We start from the raw sequence: 18,009 nt of genomic DNA on the forward strand, positions 1-18,009 counted from the left end.
ATTCTGGGAGATCCCGTGGACAGGGGAGCCTGGGGGGCTACAGTCCATGGGATCACAAAAGAGTTGGTCACGACTGAGCTGCTAAACAACAATAAAGAAAGGTTAATGTTCTGTCTCACACACACACACACACACACACACACACACAAATGCACAAACAACTCTGGAGGTAGTTGATTGATCTCAGTAGTTCAGTGGCTTACAAGTAGTTCTCTCTCTCTCTCTCTCTCACACACACACACACACAAATGCACAAACAATTCTGGAGGTAGTTGATTGATCTCAGTAGTTCAGTGGCTTACAAGTATCAAGGTCAACACCTCACTGTCTCTGCAATTCTCATCTTTCCCTCCTTGCTATCGCCTCCTCTTCCCAAGGTTTGCTGCTGAAGTTCCAGCCATCATGTTTGCATTCCAAGATGGTAAAAACAAAAGGGAAATTGACGGTACCATTGGAATGTTTATTTTACTTTTGAGAAATGAGTCACAAAGCCATTCCTAGCCCTAAGAATACTGAATGAGCAAAATGACTTTTTTTTTTTTTTTTGCATAATCAGCTTCTATAGCGGAAACAGATAAAATTGAAGGAGCGGAGCCAGTCAACCTATACTACCAGATGTATTCCCTTCAGAGTCATTTATGTTAGGACTATCCATTTAAATATGATTTGTACAGAATTTGTGATATAATTCTAGAATTAGGCAAAGTAATGGCCTCTACTTTTAAGAGTTTAGACATGGGTAGGTACTCTTTGCCTTCCTCTAGGAAGTCCCAGAAGACTGTCTTGCCTTCCTTCAAAAATCACAAGCTGAATAGTCGCTGTGGAGCAGGCATCATTTCCCAAGCTCTTGGGTGCACGTATGGCACGAGGGCAGACCCTGCAGAGGGGCAGCAAACTACACAAAAGCCACCTTCCTGACCCAAGACCTCCCCGCCTAGTTGGGAGGCTGCCGCTACACCAGCCAGATGGGTGCACGTCCACTGGGTTACTGCATGACGACTTTCAAGGTGCTTTCATACAGCCTCCGCAGCCTTCGAGAGCCTGATGAGAGCTAACACTGGGTAGCCGCCTCATCACTTAACCTGATGAAATGTTGCGTCATCCCCCTTGACTGGGGACCCCAGGAGGAAGCATGTTGTAACCCACAGGGTCTGCACTCTGCCCCTTCACGTAGCTCAGCTCTCATTCGGGGGTCCGGAGTTTGTGGGGTGGCTGGGGAAGGCAGTGAGGTCCTGGTGAGGTATGGCAAAGGAGGCCCTGCTCCGGCGGTGGGGGACCTCCGGGCACCTGGGAGAAGCACAGCCATGTGACTCTATCTGACCCACAACTCTGTGTCTCTTGGGTCCTGGCAAGAAGGAGTGGACCTGGGGAACCAAGAGGAGTTTTGAGAAAGGGAATGCTGACAAGGCACAGGAACACAGGGTACAGAGGAGCCTTAAGGCCAAGTGTAGTAGCTTCCTGGGGCTTCCACCCCCAGGGAGCCAGGACCACTTCCTGCTGCCGGGAAATGCAAGGGAAGGGCATGTGATTCCAAGACTCAGAGAAGAAGGGGGAGGAGAGGGAGAAAGAGATGGGGACAGACAAGGAGATACAGGCAGAGAGAAGGGAGGAGTGGGGGGAAGGGAGAAGGCTGATTGACAGGGCAGCCTGACTCTGACTCTAGCCCTAACCTTCAGTCAAGAACACAAGTGATCCCGAGGGGAGGGAGACAGGCGCACACACACACCCCACCCCCCACCCAGTGTTACTCAGAGGCCTGACCCACATGGAACCCAGCGGGCTTGGGGAGCTCGCCCACATGCTCATCTCTGCCTCCTGGAGCCTAGACGCAAGAAGAGAGAAGCAGAGCATGGACCTGGCGGGGATAGAGCAGGGGTGGGAGAGGAGGTGGAGCTCAACAGGGACACAAAACTGAATCGGGAAAGAAGCTGCTGACACCCCTCCCCTGGCCCCTTGTGTGCCCACAGTGATCTCCACCAGCGAATGTTCCAGAAGCTTCTGCGGACCCCTTGAGGATGGGGCTCCTGTGTAGAATACGGCCCCTTGGCTGCGGTGAGCTCTGCCTTCATACTCGGTGCCTGACTGCCCACCCATCCTCACCATCCGGCCCAGGCACTGAATGTCCTGACGGAAGATGAGAAATAGTCTCAGTCATGCCTCCTCTTAAACCCCTCCCCGCAGAGTTACCCTCTGCAGACGAACACGCAGAGCCAGTTTTCTCACTGTGCCTTTTTCATTAATAAAGTATATGATCCAGGGACTTGCCTGGTGGCCCAGTGCCTAAGACTCTGCGCTCCCAACGCAGGGGGCCCCGGGTTCGGTTCCTGCTCGGGGAGCCAGATCCCGCGTGCCGAGACTAAGAGGTCACACACCGCAACTAAAGATTCCAAGTGCCACAACCACAGCCCTGCGCAGCCAAATAAATCCAAATAAATAAATATTAGAAAAGACAATGCATGGAAAAGTAACTTACATGATCTAAACCATAGGAATATACGTCTCCTTAAAGGGATTCGGGTGGAACGAACGGTGTGTCAGAGGGAGATGTTTATATGTGTTTCTTTAAATCACTCCACGTCTCAATAATAGTGCATGGAGGAGTGGCATGGTCGGCAGGCGGTCAGTGATATTTAAAACAAAGGGTGAGTGACAAAAGACAGGGAAAGTGTGCAGACACATCAATTATAAGTGAATATGTTACGTGCATATTCATTTAACGATGTGTTTGCACTGGGGGGCCAATTGATTCAGTCTCAATAGAGGCTACACCCAGTAGCCACATCTGCAGGTTAATGTGTTCGTTTCAAGATAACAGAATGAAAGTGATTCTGGAAGATTCTGGGCCATTCTCCCAAGCTGCTCCTACCCCGAAGATGAGGTGCAGCTTCCTGGCACTTGGGAAAAGAGCTTCTGGGAGTGGCCAGGTGTGTTCTGGTGCCTGAACTGGAGGCCCGGCCTCTTGGAGGATCACCAACAATCCCAACATCAAGTTTCAGGTTTGGCAAGAGGCACATAAAAATGTTCCCAAGGTGCAGAGTTCAAGAAAAAACCGCCTCAGCCACACAGGCGTCAAGGGAGATGGGCTCTGCCTCTCTCAGAAGGGTGGGACGCGGGCTGGGATTCTTTGGGAGCGGGTGTTGCCTCTGGCATGAGATGTGGGCCACCAGATAGCATCTCCCGGGATATTAACATGGCAGCAGAGAGCTCATGGGGTGTTCACTGGGGCCCGACGGAAAGATGGAAACAGATCAAATAATTTTGACGGAGCAGGTTTCAATCCTCCACCCCTCCCTCCTTGTTAGCACCATTCCGAGAGAAACAGAGAGACAGACAGAGACAGACAGAAAAAGACAAAGGCAGAGATGGAGAGAGTGGGAGACAGACAGAGAGAGAGGGGGATGGAGAGAGACCCCAGCGTGCGAGAACAGTCGTTTGTAGGCTGGGACACGCCGGCGGGTGGAGAGGACCTCGGAAGCGAGCACGTTTGCTCATCCCGTGGACGTGTCTTGAGCATCTTCATCTCAGCACCGAGCCCTGTCCTCCCAGAGATTTCCAGGCTGTGGACAGACAGACAAGCAAGTCTGAGCTTAGGACAGGAATAACACGTGTCCTGTGACATGTAAGCTGGAACGCCCTAGGCCCGGCGCCAAGCCGAATCTCAGTCAGGGCACGGGCCCTGGGTGTCAGCAAAGCAGGTCGCCCACCCACCCCCCGACCCCAGCGTTATTTTGCATTGACGGCAAATCAGTTGTTATCATGGGAACAGCTGAACTTTGCTCATTCACTTCCAGTCTGACAGTGCTGCCATTCCTAATTACTTGCAGGGGTCATCTTTCATCTCCTAGTTCTCAGAGTCTCTAAAAGGTTGCATGTGGTCATGTATGGAAACACAGATCCCCCAAACCTGGGGGTTTGGGGGGATATTTCGAAGAGAGGGTGATGCCTGAAAGGAGCTACTTATGCTTTACAACAAAACAGAGACTGAGTGGAAGAAATAGCACACCGAGCAGCCTGGAGGCTGGCATCCTGGCTTCATCCTCCCAGGGTTTCCAAGCCATCTCTTCCCATCCTCCATCCAAGTTTTTGTTGGGATGGGAGGGGACAGCTGGTGGTGGCCCAGAGGGTGTCAACGTTAGACAGCCCTGGACTGCACACGGCACAGAGTCTGGCCTTGACCGAGGGCTCCAGAAATGTTAGGCCTGTCGCTGCCCCTGCAGTTCATTTATTATTAGAGACACTTGTCTCTTGGAGACGCAGACTGTTGATATTCCTGCTGCACAGTCTAGGAGGAGGCCGCGTGGGGCAGCCAGGATTCACAGAGCCACACCCATTCATGTACCTGGCAGTCACCAAACACCTGCTTTGTGGAAGGTGCGGAGCCCCAGAGGAGAGGCTGCAGTGGGCCTCATCTGACCTTGAGCCTCCTGCCTGCAGAGTTACCCCCGAGGCAGAACAGGCTGGGGTTACTTCTGACATGGACGGGAAAGCCCTCGGAGAACGAACGTGCACAGGGGCATGGTATTGGAGACCCAGAGCTCACGCAGAGAATGACCCTCGAAGCCATTCAGCTCCCCCAAAACAGAAGCTCCTTCTGCGAAACTCTCCCAAATGAATCTCACGCTGAAGCCAGAGCATCACTTTTTTGCTCTTTGCAAACATCTCCATCAGGAGCCTTCATGCTGTTGCCAATGGTATGTTAGGAAATAGTGAGCTGCCAGAATAGAAAAGAGCCAGGCACTGAGTGTCTACTAGGTGCCAAGTCCTGGCATTTCAGAGGCATGACCTGCTCTTGTCTTCTTAATTCTGGGTAGTTGGTGGAATTACCTCCCCAAATTATGGATGCAAAAATGGATGCCAACAGAGGTTAATTTTCTTCCTGGACATCCCAGAGCAGATGAGGGCTTTGTGAGAACTTCGCTCTGCGTGGCTTTATCCAGACGTTTCCTTCTCCTCCTGCTTACTGCAAAATTGGGCCAGGACAGTTACCCTGGACTTCAGCCAAAGGACCGCTACAAAACCACAGAAGGGAATGGCACCCAAGCTGTCTGCACACACTGACTCCTTTCCGTGGCCTTTCAGCGGAACCTGTGCTGTCCTGGGGAGAATCCCAAGCAGACTCGTGGCCAGAGAGGTCTCAACCTTGGCCCTTGCAGGTCTGGAGTTTGCAGAAAGAACAGGCTGCTTGGGATGAAGGAAGGTGATTACAACAGCGAGGTGGAGGAGGCCAGAAAGCAGCGGAGCCAAGGAAATGTTTGCTAGGGCAAAAGGTGTCTGAGGACTCCTTAGAAGGTTCCAGTGGTCTCAGAGCCGTGGGATACATGCCCATTACATCATTACCCTATTTCTGGACACCACAGACCCAGCTCGATAGCCTGAGAAGGAAACCAGCCTGTGTTCAGAGTAAATAGTTAACACTTCTGGGCTGGAAGAGATGATTATTCAAAAGTTGGTCCCCACATACAAATGCAAATGACATCCAAAGACACATGAATGCTAATTTCTCCAACGAAGTCTGTAGACAAATGCTAGTCATTAGAAACATTTCCGCGCATTTATATTAGGCCGTCCTCTAAAAGACTTTTCAGACAAATATGTCATCAAGATATTCAAAACCATGTAATCTTATCCAAAGTTTCATCTATCAACAGTACAGTTTTCATCTCTTGCAGCTGTGTGTCAGAACGCTGGGGGAGATTACTCAGCTGATACGGCCGAGCCGGGAGGGGCCAAAGAGAAGTCTTGGGGGTCCGCAGAGCGCCCCGACAGGAAGAGCTGGGTTTTCAGAGTGCGTTAGGTCTCTTGGCGACAGGTGAGAGATCCAAGGCAGATGAGGAATGACCTCTAACAGGTCAGAGAGGAAGCACTCAGGGGTGTCTCTCTCCACCTTCCTGCCTTCTTCACACACGAGCACTACCGAGATGACAGATTAACTTAGAAGCAGAGTGACTGGGAGCTCAAGATCCTGTCTGCACCACCTTCTTCTGCAAGAGAAAACCTCAGGCCCGAACACTGTTCCCGGGGAGGCATGCGTGAGGGCAGAGGCTTAGGGTGAAGCAACAGGATGGCTCGGCGTTGAGCCATTTCTCTGAGCCTGTGGGCACGTGTGCACTCCTACCATCGCTCCTCTCCTTCCTCTCTCATCCCCACTTCCCTGCCCTCTTCTTTTTGGGAAGGGTATTTGGTAAAAAGAGTGCCCACAGGGAGGCTTCATGCCATCCCTAGGCCTACAAAAGTTGCTGTCAGTTGATTGTTTCCTGGGGGACCATTTGTGGTTGGGTGACTGTATTTATTGTGTGGCTGCTGGTGGTTTTTGGCAGTGATGGAAGGACATTTCTTTGTAATTACACATGTATTAAATGAATCCGTTAAATAACTTATTTATCTGTTAATCCACTTATTCATCAGCAGGAATATCCATCCATCCATCCATCCATTTGCTACTCATCGATAACAAAGTCTGAAGAACCCCCCATAGGGCACTACCATTAATCCCAGTTCTACGGTCAGAGAAACAAGGAGGAGAGAGGTTACAAAATCAGACCAAGATCCCCAAGCTAATAGAGGAAATGCTGAGACAGATTCATGTACTGCCTCGTTCATTCCATTCAGTCCACGGACAACCATTCTTGACTGCCTGCCTTGTCCCAGATACCAAGTCCAGGTACAACAGGAAGGTAAAGATGTTCCTAATTGGCCCCTGCCCTCAAGGAGCTCACATTCTTAGATGAACACCAGACGCTATGAGCCTGGCATGAGCCGTGTGCCCTGAAATAGTAAGCGGTAAGCTGGTGCAAAAATCCATCAGCTGCAGTGCCAGGGACACTGCTGGGGGGTGACTGAGGTCATGGGTCTCAACCATCCAGCTTCCACGGGGGTCCTGTCTGAAGGATACCTTGGCGCTGTAAATCCCATGCTAACAGCTGCTGCTTTGAAGGAGGCTCAGGAAAGGACAGGCAGGGGAAGGCCCAGCCGCTCTGTGGATGGCTTGTGATGGCTGCACTGGTCCTCCAGACAACACTTCGTACAGCTGAGGGGTAATCTGCGATGGGTGCTGCCTGCTAACTGAGGGCATGGAGGTTCCTATAAAGAATCACTAAACTGTGCAGAGTATTCTCAGGGGGAGAAACAGTGTGAGCAAGGACACCCAGGCATGAATGGCGAGGGGCTGGTAGAGCAGGGTGGCTACACTGCTGAAGAACAGGTGCCACACCATGGGGTGACTCTGGAGGAACCAGGGAGACATCTGAACAGTCAGCACAAGAGCTCATGGTGGGGGAATCCCCTGGAGGCCCAGGGGTTAAGACTTTGCCTTCCAGTGCCGGGAGTCGGGGTTTGGGCCCTGGATGGGGAGCTGAGATCTCACATGACTCACGGCCAAAAAAACCACCAAACATTAAAAAAAAAAAAAAAAAACAGAAGCAATACAGCAGCAAGTTAACTTTGAAAATGATTCACATTAAAAAAAAAAAATGAACTCATGGAGACTGGTCTCATATGCCAGCTAAAGAGTCTGGACCTTAGGGGAGTCACAAAGTGGACAAGGACGATACATATCCAGGTTTGCGGTTCAGGAAAGAATACTTGGCAGTGAGCTGGCAGGTCTGGAGGCAGGAGCACTGGTTAGTTGGTTCTTGCAGTTGTTTAAAAGGAGACCTATCTTAGACTCAAGGAGTGGGACGTGAGAGCTCACAGCCAACTCTTAAAGTATCTGAAAAGTAGAATGGAAAAGACATATGATCAGTTAGCGTATTCAATGAAGGAGAGAGAAGAGCTAAGCTCAGCTCTCAGGCTTCAAACTTGAAATCTGTGTAAACAGTTATTTTTCAGCCTCACTAGGGACCATGAGAGAAGAAGCCAGCTTTGGGAAGTCTGAGAGGCCAATGGGATACCCCAGTGGAGACAAGGTATCTCAGTGGCAGTTGAAAATCTGGACTTGGAGCTCAGAAGATAAAGTACTGGTTGGCAATGGAAACTGAAAGGCACATAGACAGGATGGGAAACAGGTAGCATATGTGCCACCAACAGCCACTTCTGCACCCAGAGCAGGCATCACCAATCGAGCAGTATTTTTCCCCATTGAGCCTGGCTGCTCGAAGCACTGTGATTCAGGCAGACATGAGCAACAGATTGAAGCTGGGATGGAAATTGAAACATTCTTGATGACTGTCACAGACATGATGACTGAAACCACGGAGGGGGTGGGAGTGCCCTCGGGTAGAAAGTGAACAGCTAGTGAGACACACTGGTATTAAGCAGTGCTGACTGTGATGGATGATTCAAGTCCCCTTGTCACCACTTACTGGTGGGTGAATGTTGAAGATCTGCCTTAACTCCCTGGGTCATAATCATTGATCCGTACAACATGGTTAACAACAGCACCTCATTGCATTCTGGGTAACATTACCGTCACATAAAGTATTTAGAACAAACAGATACATACATGACGCTCAAACAATTATTAGTGATTATAAGTGTTATTTGGGGGTAATAGGAAGAACAGAGGAACCTATAGAAATCAAGAGGAGTTCCCCAGAGCCTACGCAGCCCAGCAGACATCTTACCACCTCGAGTCACAGGAGATCCGCTGACGTTTGGGAAGAATTCTAAACTTCGCTCATTTCTCAGATTTGCCCTCTGTATTCTGTAAGCACCCTGGTTCCTCCTTCAACTCAAATACACTTTGGGGTTGGAATTGCTGCATCAATAATACTGCCTCCAAAGTTTTAACAGTTCCTCTATGTAGATTTTGGAAAAAGAGGTGGATGCTTTGATTTAGCCTAGTGGCCACCAGGTCTAAACTTCCTCTGAATGGACAGACGTTCAGTCACAGCCCAGGCGGAGAGGAAGCAGAGTCCCATTCTCTCCCAGCAAGAGGTCCCTTTCTAGTTTAGGTTGCCACGTGTGTGTTACCTGAGAGAGGCCTTGCGGCCTGTCTAGCAGAGCATGTTAAAAATAAGTACATACATAAAATTTATTTGCCTGCTTTGCTCTGTCCCAATCACTGTCCTCAATCGGAAAGGCAGTTGCGGCCTTTTGGGTATAGTATAGCATATAAAGTGTTTAGCAGAGTGCCCTCAAGTTTATGTAGCAAGCATCATATTCACCTGGGTAAATAAAAGATTACGTTTTCTGAACTGCCTCTCTGCCTGCCCCTGCCAGCCTCTCCTAGTTTTTGCCAAGAGACTAGAACTGCTTTCTATGGGCTTCAGAACCACAGAGTTGGTGTGGGTGTGTCATTTATGCAGTCACTTTGGTGGGGGGCAGAGGAGGTGGTTTTCTCACGTTCTTTTTCTCTATAAATGTGGCGGTAAAGGGTAGTACCCCGATGCAAAGGGTCACACGGTTTCTCGGCGGAACACAGAACTTGCGGCACCCTCCGACCGTGAGAGAGCGATGCTCGCCGAGGCGCTCAGAGGCCAGCTGGTTTCTGGTATGATCTGCAAGCCCGCGACCCGCTGTTGGGCTCGGGATGGCTGATGTTCTCAGAACACGGAGTCAGGGACGTGTTTTGGTCTCTGCTTCTGATTCCCTGCTGGCGCGTTGCGGTGGGGATGTGTGTCTGTCTGTGGGAGGGGGTCTGTATCTGCTTCTGACCTTGAGCATGCATGCGTATGTTTTGGTTCTGAAGGGGAGAGAGCAAAAGCCAGGAGATGAAGGGGGAGAAGTAAGAGAGGGTCAGGGTAAGAGGACCAGAAGTTGCAGTGGTCTCACAGGCGGAAGATGATCCAGATGATTCATCCTGCCATTTGCCCTCTGGCGTCTGTGTCTGGCGTGGTTTGAGGTTCTGGCATCTTATTGTCACTGGCCGGACAGAGAGCCTGGTCTCACAGATGTTACTGCTTAATGGGGGGACACTTATAATAAACCAGTGATGAAATCAGGTAATTTCGGAGAAACTGCCTGATCCAATTGCTGATGGAAATACTGCTGTCCTACTCAGTAGGGCAGACTGTCTCGCCTCTCTCATCTCTGAAGATTCCTCCCCGAGGTCATCTCTGGAACACCTCTGTTTCTCTCCGGGCAGACAGACAGGCTTCTACTTTGACTCAGATCACTCCATCTCGCTTTCAGGTTGTTTCCGTAAATTCCAAGTCAGTGGTTGTCAGCATGGGATGACCTCCCCTGCCCCCCACTCCGCCCCCAGCGCTGGGTACAGCCCGCAATGTCTGGAGCATTTCAGGCTGTGAAATGTCGGGGATGCTACTAGAATCTACAGACGGCCAAGGAAGCTGTTAAGCACCGTACAAAGCACGGAGCAGCCCCTAAAACAAAGCGCCATCAAGTCCCAAAGGCCAGTAGTGCTCTGACTCTGATTTACAAGTTTATTCTCCATCCCCTCCGCAGTGACAAGGTATATTTTGTTCTTTACCCTATCCGAATACTGACATCTTGTAGGTGTTCATGAGTACTTGCTGGCTGGCAGTGCCCATGCACAATAGGTGGTATCAAGGGGTTGCTACGTGAATATCTGATACACTCTATCGCTTAGCAGACACCTGACTTTGAGAAGCCACCTGACTTTTCTAAATGTCAATAGTTCCCCTGACAAAGAATGATCTGACCTAAAAGCCAACAGGGTTAAGGCTGAGAAACACTGACTCTCATGAAGCTGGGGTCTGAGCTGACACCCACAGGGCCGGGGCTTGTGAGCCTGTGCTTAGGCGGGCATGGTGGTGGGATCTGCCTCGAAGCCTGGCACGGCCTCTTGGGGAGGAGACCTCCCCACAACCCCTTGGCTCTTCCCCAGTAAATTTGCCCCTAGCCTAGACAGTGAGCTGGAAACCAGCAGAGCCTTCGCTGGGGGCTGCCAGGATGGGCTTTCTGCAGAATGGCTCGTGAGAATCCAGGGGCTGGGGCCAACATCCTTACCATCCTTACCATGTTGGGCCTCATCCTGGGGAGATGTGTCCCCAGAAAACCTTAGCCGCCCAGCCACTCCCTGCTCAAGAGCATTTGTTAAACAACAGATCTCCTAACCACGCACAGAAGCAGCCTGAAATGTACTCTGCCTGTCAGTTCTGCCCCGAAACCACTTTGCAATAAAGGGAATCCACTTGTGACCCCCCAGCAGAACTGCACGAGGCTCGAACCTGAATGGGCCGATTCCAGTGCTGTCTGAGGCAAGGGTCTGGGGGAAGGAAAAGAGAAATAAAATATCTGGAAAATCGGAGACATTGTTTTAAGACAACGGTTTTTTTAGGGTGTCTGATTTACTATTCAACTGTGCGCAGCTGCTGTTCGGAAAACGGGACGCGCGCCAAGATGAGGGCTGGTGGGGAGGGTCGAGTGGGAGCCGGGACAAAGGGATCGATCCACAGCGGTGTTTGCACACTTCATGTGTTGACTCGACTTCAAAAAAAACACGCCCGAGCCGCTGACCCCTCCTGAGAAGCCGATGGCTGGCGTTCCTCGAGTTGCCATCTATCTGCTGAACGGTGGCTTCCCACCTACGTAGCTCTTGCCTTCTTTGTCTTCATTAAAGAGACCGAGGAGACCGCCCTGCCCTCACAGTGCACATTTTTTAAATCAGCGCTTCAGCATCTGTTGCCTCCTTTTTCTTCTGTCTTCATGCTGGCATCGAGAGGCCAAAAGGTTGGTGTGAAAGATTTTTTTTTTAATTCAGGTAAAACTGCTATAACCTAAACATAACCACTTTTCAGTGTACAAGTCTGTGGCATTCTGAGCACTCACGACGCTGTGCGGCCATCACCTCTTTCTAGACCCAGAACATTTTCAACCCCGCAAAGAAACCCCGTATCCTCATTTCACTCTCTCCCAAGGCCCCTGGAAACCACAGGCACATTTTCTGACATTATGGATTCACTCATTCTAAATATTTCCTATAAATGGAATCACACAAGATGTGACCTTCTGTGTCTGGCCACGCTGCTGCCCGCGCCCACACTCTTCCTTTTCAGGGCTGAATACTATTCCATTTTACGCATATACCACATGTCACACTTTGTCTATCCATCCATCCGTCCATGGACATTGGGCTCCTTCCACCTTTTGGCTGGAGTAAATGGTGCTCCAGCAATAGTCACGTGTAAGTCTTCATTAGACCTGTTTTCCATTCTTTGTGGGTAATACATCTAGAAATAGAATTTCTGGTCCATATAATGTTTAACTTTTCAAGGAATTGGAAAGATTTTTTAAGGCCCTCATTTCCCAACCATCCTTGGTATCTGATCAGCTAGTAAGTCCTCCACCCAGGAGGAGTCCAGGGCTAAGCCTAACGCACCGCCTGAGACGAACTGGCTCTGCCCGGGAAGGAGAAGGCTGAAGAGGCAGAGGCCCCGGGGGCGCCCCTCTTTTCTAGGTCACCACAATAGTTAACTACCCACTCGACATGACACTGGGTGCTCAGTCCCATGAGAACCCCATGGAGGAGGCATGACCTTATCAGTCTTCTAAAATGAAGAAACAGGGATTCAGAGAGATGAAACCAGTCACCCAAGGATACACAGCCAAGACATAAAGAGCCTTCTTAGGCCTAAAGGCATAAACAAAGCCTAAGGGCCTATTTAGACCATTTCACCAGGCTCAAAAGGCTGCCTAAAGCAAGGCCCTTCCGGAAGAACTGCCCTCAGTTCAAGTGGAAACCCCTTCCCTTTTGTGGGGAGTCTGATCCAAACACTGAACCCAGGCAAAGGGAGGTTTCCTTCAGCCCAGGTGACAAAGGAAATTAGGGACTGGCCTTTTCTGAACGACCATTCGGTGACCTCTGTTACAGGCAATGAACTCTTCTCCAACAGCCACACATTCCTTGCCCCAATCCAGTTTCCTGTCTAGAGTTTTACCCTAAGGGGGAAACAGCTACTTTTTTCTTGCCTTCTCATGGGCTATTCATTTCAGAGAGGAATAAAAAGGAGCAGAAAGCACCATGTCTTTCTAAGTACTCACCTTTCCTAGCATGGGCTAAGTTCTTATGATCCACTAACATGAGTCTTCCAATGGCTCTGTGAGTTTGGTGGGGGTGTTGCTTTTCTTGGGATGAGAAGTTGGCATTCAGAAAGGTTGAGACACCTGCACAGAATCTCCAGGCAACAGGTGGAGGAGACAAGATTAAAAGTGAGACTCTTCAGAATCTAAATTCCATGGAAGGCAGGCACTCTGCGGGGTCCACTCCTGATCAATCACCTCCTATTACTGGGTGTCCCAGGCCACTGGGCTGAGGGCTTTCACACACAGCCTCGTTGAAACCGCACAAACTTCTAGTTTAAGGCTTGCCCACGCTCTCACAGCCAATGTCAGCCAAAGACACTTTCATGGGGCTACTTGATGCCAAAGCCCGGTGGAGTCTCCCTTACTGTTCCATGTCCTTGGCCAACACGGCGCTGAGCTCATCCCAGGATCAGGGTCCAGGAGGGACAGCCGCCAAGGACTCCTGCTCGGTTGCAGCATAAACTTCTGACAGCCCCTTCGCACTCTGACTCCAGTCAACCGTTTGCTGTGGAGCGAGTGGCTGGTCCCCACGTCAGGATGGAGCTCTCAGAGAGAGATGGTTTTTGGAACTGCTTGTGGTTAGTGATTTTCCTACGATGAATTAGAAGGGAAACTGTTTTGAAGCGGGCTTTGCCTTGGCAGGAGCAGAGGTGTCTTGTCTCTGGGTTAGGACATGTGGGCCAGCAGGTGTGAAGACGGACGTGCATGTCCTTGCTCAGGCACATGTGTGCAGCCGAGTGGGCACAAGTCACATGGACGTGATCGTCTTATTTGCGAGGGTGGCGGGTCTGTCAGCGTGAACTGCTCTGAGTGCGTAAGTGTACTTCTAGTACACATGTAGCGGGTGGGCTATCAGGAGAAGATGGAGTGGAAGACTCCAGATGGAGGGTCCCCGCTAGGACTGATTCCTGAGGACCTCGGGCTAGAAGAGTCATCTCAGGTTCTCTGCGGGGTGGGGGGGGGTGAGGTGAGTCTCCGTGCATCCACAGGGATCTTCTGGCTGGAGGAAGACAACCCTCTCCCGGTTGGCAACCTGGCTCCCCGGGAAGGGTTTCCATCTGGCCTCAGTCACTCCCTGCCTTGTTTGTCTCTTGTGACCTCCAGCCCCTCGTTGTGTGGAGTTCTAGTCTTCCCCCATAGCCCCAGAGTGAAGATCTCCAAGTTCAGGCTGGTAGGGCTTCCCCTCTGGCAGGCAGAGTCCCTGCCTCCGCTTCTGGATTCTGACTCAGAAGGTTTGGGTTGGGGTTCAAAAATCTGCCCGTTAACCAGCTCCCAAGTTGGTTCTGATGAGAAGTCACGGATGGTGCTGGGGGACTCTATGGCTTGGAGAACACTCAGGGGTTGACCGTTCGACACGTCTAGCTCCAAGAAGATGTTTCCACCAGGCTCTGTGATTTCACTGGGGGAGCATGCTGCCTTGAACCCACAGCATCCTGTCCCGAGACTGATCTGCATTCAACTCGGAATTCAGATTCTGCTTCTGTTTTCCCCTGAGCAACTCCAGACACAGTCTCAAATGATCATTTTGTGAACTCGCACCATTCGATGAGGAGATAAGCAAATGGTCTACCTGCATGCTTCTTCTCTGAAACCAGTTACACAACAAAGAACAAGAAATCATGTGCTTCAGACCAGACTCGGCAAACCCCTCTTTCCTGGAGTCCACAGAGTCTCCTGAATCTAAATACATTTTCAAAGTTAAAGTTCCATCTTGCTAAATGCACAGAGTAGTCTTTCGGAGTGAGGCTTTATAATAACAGTGATGGTCTTCTTCCCCACTGGAAGTGACTTTCTCAACTTTCCACATAGAACTGTAATGTCAATTGGAAGGCTCTTCTTCTTTTTTTTTTTTACTTTTTATCCTTTTAACCTCTCTAAATAGATGAAGGTAGGCTGGCTTGCAAAAACTATTTGGCAATCCATTTCTTCATCCTCATCAACCAAATTCTGATTTCATATGACATTGGAATGCAGCCTACAGACCCTAAAAAAGGTGTGTGTAGGAGGGGGAGGGGAGACTTATTTGACAGTGTTACAAGGAGACAAGCTGGAAGCAAACATTTGACACTCCAGCCCTGGAATGCTGTAAAAATTTAATTAGGTGGATCCATTAGTCATGCCCACATGGAGGTTTCATACGGGACTTACAAAAATGCAGGCTACTGAAGGGAACGTTCAGCCCTTCCTGTAAGTTCCATTTCCCTCATTATTGGGAAATGTGGTCTTGGTGGGACCACCGAACCAGGTTTTATATTTACAAAATATGCTTAGGACAAGATTAACAGTGTGGACTGAGGGGGTTTTCAAACCCAGGTAAGGAATCACTTTTTAGAAAAGAGTTTGGGGCTGAGAAACAATGCTGGAGCCCACTGCCTCTCATGATCCCCTGACATGGATTTTTATGTTTAAAGGTACTTGGAATGATGTGACGTGGTTGACTTTGATGGGACAAGTGTGCATCTATTTTTAAGTTGAAAATACATAGGCAATCTTTCTAGTTCTAAAGGAATAGTTCGTGGCTGAATTCAGAAATCAAACTTTGGGGTTTTAAGTCCTGGGCTACTGACACCTGGATTTGCAAGCAGATGTTTTCAGTTTACAAACAGTATTATTTTGAACTTAAGTCTCTGCTTGGTCACTGTGGTTGAAAACAGTAGATGAAGAAGATACTTTATGCAGTTAATCATATGGTGATATTTTAAAAGACGCTGAAACGTAACTGAATAACGTAACGTTATTCAGTCTGAATCACATGAGATTGCCCACATGACCATGGGCGCTGTTTTTTCAGAACCATGTGATTGAGTCTAAGAGGGTCTAAAGACTCAACTGAAAAGGAAAGGGTTTGGTGTAGTATAATATTATGGTTCTGGGGCCACGGTCCCCTAGAGATTGACTGTGGATTGACTTGTCTTTCTTCATCTGTACACATCCACTTCTTTACTCACGTTATTATGTCAGTCAGTCAGTCAGTTCAGTTGCTCAGTCGTGTCCGACTCTTTGTGACCCCATGAACCGCAGCACACCAGGCCTCCCTATTATGTCAACAAATATGTATATCTATATATTCTGGATTGAGACATAAAGTTTAATAAGACACAGTCCTTGCCCTAGAGGAGGCCACTGTCTAATGGGAAAGACTGACTTATAAACAAGTAACTACAGTACAGTAATAATAATTCCATTACTCTTCACTGAGTGCCTAAGACCAAAACATTTACATACATTAGTTCATGCATCTTTAAAAGTAACTCAGCAAGACAAGATTTTCATTAAAAAAAAAATAGACAAAGAAACTGAGACCCAGACAAATCTAAGAGCTTTCTAGACACACGGTTGAGATTTGAATCTGGGACAGTCTAAGTCCCTTAAGCCATATTGCCTCAAGAGCCTCTGGTCAGTGTGATGAATGACTCAGGTCAAGGGTTAGAATGAAACAGTGCGCGGAGAACTCTTTAGAGAATTTTGGGGACACACAAATCAGGAAGGACAAGTTTTGGTATTGGGGAGGGGAGGTTCTTACCGCATTGTTACTAATATTTTCTGGCCATTGCTACTTTTAAATAAACCTTAGTTTGAAAAAAGAAACTACTCTGTCTCTAAAAGCCCTTTGGTCTGATAACATTTTTATAGTCTTCTGTTTTTTCCTAAACTTGCACATATAAAGATTTCAGGCATCAGCCATGGACCTACCTAATTGCTGGCTGGATTTGGGGACCACTTAGGTATATGTGAGCAGACAAAGTACATGACTTTAGGGAGACTGAACGCCAGCGACGGGAAGTCAGTGGGTACATGAGGTGAGTAAGTGGCACCAAGAAAGAATGCCTGTGAGTGAAGGATGCAGGCATTCAGATGAAATGCACAACCTGTTTGTGTTTTGGACGTTCAGGGATCTGAACAAGATAGACTTTGAGTCTTTCAAGATTTTTTACATCTTTGACCCCAGAGATCAATCACCATCTTGGCTGAAGAGTCCCTGGGAGGGCGAAAGAGAACAGACTATATAACCTCGTTGACGCAGTTTTCACGCTTCTCAATTTCCTGGGAATGTGTGTGTTTAGGTTTATTCTGTAATCTTCCTCACTCTGATCTCAGTCTGTCACTTAAATTCAGCCGCACGTGGCAAGACTTCTCAAAAAATATTTACTTATGTACTTGGCTGAGTCGGATCTTAGTTGGGGCATTCGAGATGAACTTCTTTGCAGCACATGGGCTGAGTTGCCCCCTGGATTGTGGGATGTTAGTTTCCCTGCCAGGGATCCCCCCCACCCCACGTGTCCTGCATTGGAAGGCATAGACTTGTAAGCCCTGGACCAGCTGGGAAGTTCTAGGGCAAGACTTCTTAAAGCAGACAGGTCAAAAGGAAAGCCAGATTCCCACTGTGACCCAAACAGAATTCATGTCTTAAATTGAGCTCCTCATCTATGAAATTCTAAGCAATGTCTAATAGTAAAGAGACAGTGGACCTTTTCCAAAGACAGGTTTCACCATCCAGGACAAAGTGATCCCCTGGCCTCTATGGTGAATGCCCACCTCAGGGGGATATCGGGTATTTGTGCTTGTCAAACCCTTCCCCTTCCTCTGGGGATCCCATCCCCCAAGCCTGTTCTTATGGTTCACACAGGGCTGGTTCCCCTGGGTCCTGCTTCTGGAGATGGCAGCCTTGACCAGATCCACAATACTGGTATTCTGGAACAAGTGATCCACCACCAGTCCAAGTGCAGAAGCCTCAGATCTAGGACCTTTTAGAGCTATTTGAAAAAAGAAGCTGATTCTACACGAGGCACTTCCCAGCTGGCTCAGTAGGTAAAGAATCCGCCTGCAATGCAGGAGTCTCGGATTCGATCCCTGGGTCGGGGAGATCCCCTGGAGGAAGGAATGGCAACCCGCTCCAGTATTCTTTCGGGGAAAATTCCACAGACAGAGGAGCCTGGCAGGCTACAGTCCACAGGATTGCAATGAGCCCAACAAGACTGAGGGACTGCACACACACACACACACACACACACACACACACCGCCTACAGGGAATGCTCGCTGTAAGGATGACTGAAGTCTGGAG

At 49.2% G+C, this 18,009-nt stretch overlaps 1 long non-coding RNA gene across 1 annotated transcript in view; it reads right to left on the bottom strand.

Annotated features, from left to right (window-relative positions):
- Positions 1-2,835: 2,835 nt before the first annotated feature.
- Positions 2,836-18,009, bottom strand: part of LOC133229988 (uncharacterized) — a 113,898-nt gene continuing 98,724 nt past the window's right edge. Inside the window, exon 6 of the long non-coding RNA XR_009730691.1 lies at positions 2,836-3,557. This is a non-coding gene — a long non-coding RNA (uncharacterized LOC133229988). The remainder of the gene's footprint in view (positions 3,558-18,009) is intronic.

Source organism: Bos javanicus, chromosome 18 (assembly GCF_032452875.1).
Source record: "Bos javanicus breed banteng chromosome 18, ARS-OSU_banteng_1.0, whole genome shotgun sequence".
Lineage (NCBI taxonomy): Eukaryota > Metazoa > Chordata > Mammalia > Artiodactyla > Bovidae > Bos > Bos javanicus.